Source organism: Neophocaena asiaeorientalis, unplaced genomic scaffold (assembly GCF_003031525.2).
Source record: "Neophocaena asiaeorientalis asiaeorientalis breed wild unplaced genomic scaffold, Neophocaena_asiaeorientalis_V1.1 scaffold571, whole genome shotgun sequence".
Classification (NCBI taxonomy): Eukaryota; Metazoa; Chordata; class Mammalia; order Artiodactyla; family Phocoenidae; genus Neophocaena; species Neophocaena asiaeorientalis.
This window is the reverse complement of record NW_020175669.1, coordinates 1,251,447-1,260,434: the sequence shown is the minus strand read 5'-3', so window position 1 is coordinate 1,260,434 and position 8,988 is coordinate 1,251,447. Positions and strand designations below refer to the sequence as shown.

The following is an 8,988-nucleotide window of genomic DNA, read 5'->3' as shown; positions in this document are numbered from 1 at the left end:
CACTCTTTCCTAATAAAATAGAGGAATGGTGGAATAGGAATGCAATGTAAGACTGGCCATTTCAGGTTTATAAAGGATGAAAGCATCCTTCAAAGGAATGATCTATCTGATTGCAAATGTCTGAATTTAAATGCTGATATTCAAGCTCAGGGAATCTTATGTTGTTGATGGTCCCTAATTCATTGCACTTTCATTCTTTGCTGTGCTACCCCTTCTCCTTCAACTGGTCCATTTTTTTTTTTTTTTTTTGTGGTACGCGGGTCTCTCACTGTTGTGGCATCTCCCGTTGCGGAGCACAGGCTCCGGACGTGCAGGCTCAGCGGCCATGGCTCATGGACCCAGCAGCTCCGCGGCATGTGGGATCTTCCCGGACCGGGGCACGAACCCGTGTCCCCTGCATCGGCAGGCGGACTCTCAACCACTGCGCCACCAGGGAAGCCCCAACTGGTCCATTTTTGAGTTAGAGGATTCTAAATGAAATTATTTAGAATAGAGATATCAGGTAAAAATGGAATATCAGGTATTATCTGTAAGATACCTTTCTGATAAAAAGGGGGACATTATTTTTTAAACTTTTTAATTGAAATATATATTTCTGCTTTGTAAATAAGTTCATTTGTATCATTTTTTAAGATTTGACATATAAGTGATATTATATGATATTTGTCTTTCTCTGTCTGACTTACTTCACTTAGTATGATAATCTCCAAGTCCATCCATGTTGCTGCAAATGGCATTATTCCATTCTTTTTTATAGCTGAGTAATATTCCATTGTATATATGTACCAAATCTTCTTTAGCCATTCATCTGTTGATGGACATTTAGGTTGCTTTCATGTCTTGGCTATTATAAAGACTACTGCAGTGAACATTTGGGTGCATGTATCTTTTTGAATTAGAGTCTTTGTCTTTTCTGGATATATGCCCAGGAGTCGGATTGCTGCATCATATGGTAGCTCTATTTTTACTCTTTTAAGGAAGCTCCATCCTGTTCTCCATAGTGGCTGCACCAATTTACATTTCTACCAACAGTGTAGGAGGGTTCTGTTTTCTCCACACCCACTCCAGCATTTATTATTTGTAGACGTTTTGATGATGACCATTCTGACCAGTGTGAGGTGATACCTCGTTGTAGTTTGATATGCATTTTTCTAATAATCAGCAATGTTGAGCATATTTTAATGAAAAGGAAGACATTATTGGTGAAAGAAGAAAACCCCTATGTTAGGAGTGTTTTGAAATGGGAAAGATAGTTTTTGCCATATTGGAAGGGATGATGTAAATCTGAGTGTTTTAAATTTTGAGTTAGATAGATAGAATATCACTTTAGTAAGAGCTTTTAAGAAAGCAGTTTGATTGGAGCAACATCTATATTTATATAGATTACTTAGAAATCTTCAGGGTATGGGAAAACCATGTCAAATTTTTAGGTCTTTAATACTAACCCAGCTATGGGTTACTGAAATCACTTTCATAGTGCCCCAGCCTGGCCACCACATTTGGATAGGAATTCCAGATGCTGAGTGTCTCAGTAATAAAAGTTGTGGACATGTAGCCTATGCTTGGTTATTTTTCTAAACTTGGATAGAGATAATAAATCAATTTTGTGAGGTGAATTTTCAACCTCAAAAATATAGGTCACTGTAGAAGACAATGAGGCCTAACTTTTTTCTTTTAAGGAAAAGTTAAGACAAAAGCTTTTGAGCTTGGATAATACCTGTCTTTTTCGACCTGCTGAAAGGTTTCTAGGCTAGAAAGAAGTCTCTGAAAGCGTAGTTTTTATAATGGTGGTGCTGCTGACATACACTTAACATTATCAGGTCAAGTGGCAGTGATACAATTTGTAGGCGTTATACTCTTTCTGGAAAGTTGTAGTACTCTTATTGGTATTTGTATTCACTTTTTGTTAATTGGCCTTTCTTGTTGTTTTCCATTTTAATTTACTGTAAGACTAATAAGTCTTGTTAAATAACAAAGATTGCATCACAGCATTCAGCATTGAAATGCACTCCTTTTTGGGGGAAGCCAGATAGATGTGTTTACTCTGTAGAGAGATTTAGATTTGATTTTTTGTTTTCTTCATGGTAATTATGTTTGCACTTTGCTGATCACTAGTTGTGCATTATTACAATGGAAGGTGGCAATTTGATTGTCTTCATTTGGAGAAACAAGTAATTTTATATTCACTAAGCTGTCGTCAGGTAACACTAACTCACAGTACTAAGAGCTCCTGGCAATGTGGCTTGGCACCTATATTTAACTGCTTTGATGCTTGTGTAACCTCTGCTGAATCAGAAATACTTTGCCTGCTGGAAATGGTTTTCAGGGTTGTACAATGAGGTTTTCATTAAGTAGACAAACTGAAAATGAACTGCAAAGCCATGGCTGTTTCTCTCTTCCCTTTCCCCTTCGTCCCTCCCACTTCTCCTCTCCTTCCCCACCCTCTCCTGTTCCCCTCCCCATTCCTCTTCTTCCTGGTCCTCCTCCTCTTATTTGATAAGAACCTGAAATTTATACCTTATTTCATTACATGAAAGAGAGAAATTGCTGGCTTGCTTTATTTAGCTAAAGGAGAACCTCAGAGATTAGCTTCTTTATCTAATTTTGCTCACTCGCACTATGTGTGAGCTTTCATTTTTTGAAACTATTCATATAGTATAAATTTTCATTTTTCTCTTTTTTCTGGCAATATTAAAAAGTGGAAATAGAGATGAGAATGGAAAAGTATAGTGACAGCTTCCTACCTACCCTTTCTCTCTGAGAAGTTATTGTCCTGGCTTATAATATTTATTGATAGTTGGATACGATATCCATATTGGGCTTCCATATTTGTGGATTGGTTTTAAGCTGACAAAGACATGTTTGGTATTCACTTTAAAAATTATGGTTCTCATTTCATGTGAAGAGGAGATTCAAAGTGAATGTATATCAATAAATTCATTCTGCTATTATTTTAGACAGCTTTCTTTCACTCAAGCCGCATAGAAGTCTTTCATTTGAGTTATAAAGTCATTGTGCTTGATTAAAATCCTCTTAGTTAGTGTGTATTTATAGTAGCCATTGTTTGGTTTTGCTCTTATTGTTAGGTGACTGGTTTTATTTATATATTCTGGGCCTGGCTTTCCAAAGCAAAGATCTCAACAAGTTACTGGTAGATAAGCTTTGGGAAAAATTCAATATTGTTTCTATCAAGCAAAAAGTATAGATAGAGGTGACATGAAGGCAAGTTGTTTTGATCCCAGGAAGAAACTGGATACTCAGAGACACATGTAATAATTATAGGTTTTCCATAGGCAGTCAGGCAGGCAGGCCAGTCATTAGGCTGGTTGCCTGCCTCCTCCAGCAGATACTAACCAATTAGACAGAGATGGTTACGTGATGTAACATTATCAGGAGAAACAATTCATGAGTCAAAGCATTCCAAGACATATGAGCTCTAGTCCAAAGAACAGTCTTAAGCTATATAAAGTGACAGCAATATTGTCAGCTAAATATAAACTCTAGAAACACAAACTTTTGATGACTTGAGAAGAATCTGTTCCAGGTAGTCCCTGTTTTGTAAGAACCTCAGAAGGCCTTTGAATACAGTTTTGGAGCTTTGGTGTGAAAAATTAGAAGCCTTAAATAAGTCAAAATCCATTAATTTAAGCCCTTTCTTAGACATACTTCAAGGGCTCCAGCGTATTTCATTTCCCTCATCACTACTGATTTGACAACTAACTCAAATCACTGAGTTTTCTTCTAACAGATATTGTCTGTATATGTGACAATTTATACTCTGAAAGAGCCACTACAGACTTTAAAAGATAGGTTTATAACTCTCCAAGGTAATTCTGAAAGCTTATAAGCTTCTTTTACATGGAATTTTCTTGTTTGCTTATTAAAGAGATAGAAGAGAGAGAAAAACCTGGCAGAAGCCTAGGGAAGATTGGAGGTGGAGTGAGGGATAGGCGGTAGCACTGGATAAAACAATACAAGAATCAGTAACAACCCTCAGGCTTTACCTGAATTAAGCAGGAAAAGTTTTAAAAGGGCTATCTTCATTTTAATGTCTGAAATAAGGGTCCCTCCCCCTGCCTGTCCACCCTCCCTCCAATACTTAAACGTGGGAATTAGAGGTACAGGAAGAGGGTTTTAAAATCATTCTTTACCCTAGGCTGGGTGGCCTGGCGTTCTTTGTAGGGGTTCCTGGGTATTGTGCATTTTGGCAGCTGAACATATCTGTTACTCATGCTCCTTAAAATGAGAGGCACTGTGTTATATTTTTGGAAAATTATTTGTTTATTTCTCAGTATCAGATCAATTGCAGCATTAAATTAACAGTGAACTACCTGACTGAAATAAGTCTACCTTGGTAGCCTGGGGCTGAGTTGCAAAAAGAAATGTGAATGTTGGCCTGAAATTTTAATTTTTTCTTTAAGTAAACCAACTATTAAAATGTGGCTTTATGTTAAAAACAGGGCTTCTTTTGAGTAAATGTAACACACGTAAAAAGTGAATGCCATTTGATAATAATCTCAGAAGTAATGAAAACATTTGAAAAAACAGGTTAAAAATATTGTTGTAATAAATTCAGTGGCTCCTTTGGATAATCATGTCAGTCCCAAATGATAGTTTTGAGGTGAATTCCTTCCAAGCAATGGTAAAGAAAAAAAAGTAATTTCAAGTGACTATGCCTTATGAGAAAGTTGTTTTAAAAAATCCTAACTTTTAGACATAAAAATAACTGTTTTTTCTTTTTTAAATAACACCATCAAATAATAAAGATTTAAAGTTCTAGAAAATAAGGTTTTTCTGAGATAGAGCACTTAATGTGTAGATATCCAGTCCTCATCATTTTATCAAGTCTTGGACCAGCTAATCTTGATTTCTTGTTAAAGAACATAAAGGAAATTTACCGTCTGAGTAGGTTGGTAATGGTCTAAACATTCAGCTTTTATACTGGGGTTTTGGAGTAAAATAATTATAATCTTCCTAGAGGTACTACTACTGGCTTCCTAGAAAACTTTATCACTTACTGGAGACTTTATCTCCTACAATCTCATTTTCAAAAGTCCTAAGCCCTGAAGTTCTTCCCAACGGCTGGCATCCTGGGAATTCACTTGATCTGCTGGGCAGAGACATTTCAAACTCGGGAACACATGATGGGAATTTAGTTTTATGTGTCCAAAGATATGTTATTCTCTTTGGAGGTTTTACTTGATAATAGCTATGCCCCAGAAAACCATCTTGTTTAACCAATGTGATAAGTTGACAATGTAGTTTTTCTCTCTGATTATAATGTACTCTGTGTAGTCAATACACTGGTACCATGTGAGTGTAATTTCCTCTTTTATTTTATCTCCAATGCACTGTATTATAAATAAACAGTTAAAAAAAACACCAAACAAATCTGTTGCATCTCCTTTTAAGATTGTACCACTGTAGACACTTGTTCTGGTAAAGTAGAATTGGGCGCATTTGATTGCATTTAAATTTTTCATGCTTCAGCAGTTTGGCTGGGAGCACAGTAAAGAAAAATCCCATGAGCGAGGATAGTTTAGAATAATAGAACTTGATTTTGTGTATTATAGCGGCAACATTTGCGCTGCTTTAGTTAGGGTTGTGTCAGCACTTCCATTATAAACCCCTGTTTTCAAGGGATATAACTAGGGAGATATTTTTTTTTAATACAAATTAAAAAAACAATTCATTTGAATGATTTTTAAGTTATAATAGTGCAAAAATAAAACAAAGTTAAGTCACATAGAAATTGACCGTTTTCACAAGGATTTTTATTCTTTTGCTTATTAGTTGTATATGGCAGCAGCTAAAGTAAGATACTGTTCTAATACACTGGGAGTGAAAGTTTTTGTAATGAAAAATTACGAACATGAGGATTAAAAATAAAAGTAAGCATCCCATGTGATATTTTAAATCATTAAAGCAAGTGTATATTTGATTTATGAGTTTTTGTAGGAGAGTAGCCATGGTGCAATGACTACCATGCTAGGTAAAGGTATTACCAAAAGTCAAGTATCTTTGCAACTTCTAGAATACAGTTTAGTTGGTCTAGTAAAAGGGAAAGCTAAAGTAAAGAAGTAGTGAAATGAATGAGGTTGTAATCAGTAAATTCATGGATTCTATAACAAATAATTTTGCAAAAAATAATCAGTAAATTGAATCTAATAATCAGTAAATCCAAGACACTTAAAACTGCATTAAAAAGAATTTGTGCACATTTTCCTTTTAAAAATGCAACAGGGCTTCCCTGGTGGCGCAGTGGTTGAGAGTCTGCCTGCTGATGCAGGGAACACGGGTTCGTGCCCCGGTCCAGGAAGATCCCACATGCCGCGGAGCGGCTAAGCCCGTGAGCCATGGCCGCTGAGCCTGCGCATCTGGAGCCTGTGCTCCGCAACAGGAGAGGCCACAACAGTGAGGGGCCTGCGTACCGCAAAAAAAAAAATGCAAGAAAATCACCATCCGAAACAAAAACTACAACAAAACCATCAATAAAAAACAAACCTGAAAGAAGCCCAACAATTTTATCAAAAGGAAATGTCTACAGGGGGGCAATACCTAGCTAAAAGAAAAAGAATCACCTTTTTTTCTGCTAACAACATATTGAGAACTAAAGGAAACACAAGAAATTAAATTAAATATGATATGGAAAAGTATTCTTGGAACAAAAAAATGTTAATTCCTTTGCTAAAGGGAGGGATTTTGAAGTTGAGTATGCCTTCCTTGGTTTCTAAGTATTATTGTCTTACCTTTCCCCTCTTCTTGTCCCTTAATTATGATGTGAACTGAGGATGAACAGTCAGATTTAATATTGCTTTTTTTTTGGCAGCCTATCTTTTATTTGCAACCTTGATACACATTTGTATTCGTAGGTGCAAAATAAAAGACAAAGTGTGTGATGTTATAAATTGGTAGCTTTCCTGAGTGGTCACTGGAGGAATCACCAGAAGACTGTTGATGAAGTAGAGGTGAAGCCTTTCCTCACTAATTGTATTCAGCGTGTAATTTCTAAACTTCCCTCTGAATTTTGATTTTCAATTAACACTCCCCATTTGAAAATAATTTTCTATTTAATGTAATTGCAGGAAGTAATTTATTGGCTGATTGAGACAGAGGGCCCAGCCTTCCTTAAGAAAACACTCTAACAAACCAGCCTTTAAACTCACCCCATAGCTTTGGACAGCTTTAGTCTATTTTTACAGCTGCATGGTTGTGTTTAATTAGGATTGTGCACTATTGTTCATTGGTGCAGTTTATAGTCGAAATTATTCTTAAGAGACTTTTCATTTTGGGTTTTGTGTTGTGATTAATTTATACTAAACCAACAATCACAGATATTGCTATTGGAAGGAGCCAAGTCACTTTATAATAAGAGGACGTTTGTTGGGGAACTAAAGTCACTCTGAGTTTTGGATTATGACTTTCAATTGTATTTAGCTGTTTTAAAAAGCAGCAGTAAATTCATTCTTTTGTCTTTAATGTGAATGATTACATTATTGGTACTGTTATTATCTGAACTATGAAAACACTCTTCTTGTTAATGGCAAGCTCTTGATAAATTTGCAAAAGAGTTATAATTTGCCTGGTTTTACTATAGTATTTATGAGGCTAATGAAGTAAGTTCTAGATGATTCCTGTATTACAAGAAACATCATTTGGTATCATTTTCTGTAAGTTTATATGCATTTCTCCATTTGTCATTATTGATAGAAATTAGTCAAGGATATACTTATCTAATTCTTTGATAAAGTACTCGTTAGAACATTTTTCTTTCTCCTCAAAGAAAACATAGACATACTTCTGTACTTTTTTTCCTCCATATTATTTTCTAGTATCAAATCTAGTAGATTAAATTTTTATTATTTGTAGAATGATTATTATAAGTAGGTATCAGCATTTTAATGTGTTTCAAAGCACTTCAAAAGCCCGTAATACTTTTATTTAGAACTGTGCGTAATTAGATTAGCTGATCTTACATTAATTTTTTTCACTGTAGGATACTAAATCTGAGCCCCCTCATTAATTGTGAGAAATTTAGCATTAGCTGTTAAATCCTATGTGAAACATGGGCTGCTACATAAAAACTACTGTTTAAATTGGAATTAACTTAATTATTTTTCTTTGCACTTGATATTTCCTTCACTGCAATATTCATGAAGGCATGTGACAGATTTGTAAATTTAACTGTTAATCTCAGATTTCTAGACCCTTTAATCAGTATTTATTTGTCTGTAGAAACAGTACTAGCAAGTTAATGATTTGCTAATTTGAAAAATGCTCATGTGGTTTCCTATGTTAACTGATTTGTGCATTTTAAAAAAATAGTATGAAATCAATTAATGTTAAAGAGCAATTAAGGTGGAGATTTTATTCCTTTCGTTACACAGCAATTTTAGAGCTAACTGTACTATAAACCAAAAACAATGTAAAGTTTTAGAAAATATACTCAATTGCCTCTTCTTTTAAGTTATAAACTTCTGGTGATTTTATTTCTAAACATTTTTCTAAGAAAATCATTTCGATAAAGTGATATTCTAAAAGTTTTGAAATTCTGTCTAACAATCATGATTTTCTGATTGTATATGAAAGCGCAGAATGAAGACCTTGTCTTCACTGTGCTGAGTGTAGTTGATGTTTACTTGTGGATACATAGAAGAATGTGCAGTAATTGTTTTTGGAGTTTTAAGATTATGAATAGTAGGCATTTTACTCTTCATAGTAAATGCTTTGAATCTTATATGTACTTTCTAATATAAAATAGAAGCATAGTTATTTCATATACTCAATTAAAATGTCACAAACTTGCCTTAAAACTAATCTAGCATTGTCAGCTACTCAATCAGTATGTCACTTAAAAGTTTACTTATAGCAATTGACACAGCTTGAAGGTCTTTAGAAAACGATCAGATTGACACTAATCAGTGTTAGGCCTAGTACTCATAATACAAGGTATAAACTAAGAAGTCAGGACCAAGTTTGTTTAGGATT

At 34.9% G+C, this 8,988-nt stretch overlaps 1 protein-coding gene across 5 annotated transcripts in view; it reads left to right on the top strand.

Annotated features, from left to right (window-relative positions):
* The window catches only part of SOX6 (SRY-box transcription factor 6), a 414,778-nt gene that overhangs the window by 31,944 nt on the left and 373,846 nt on the right, over positions 1 to 8,988 (top strand). The window lies entirely within an intron of this gene.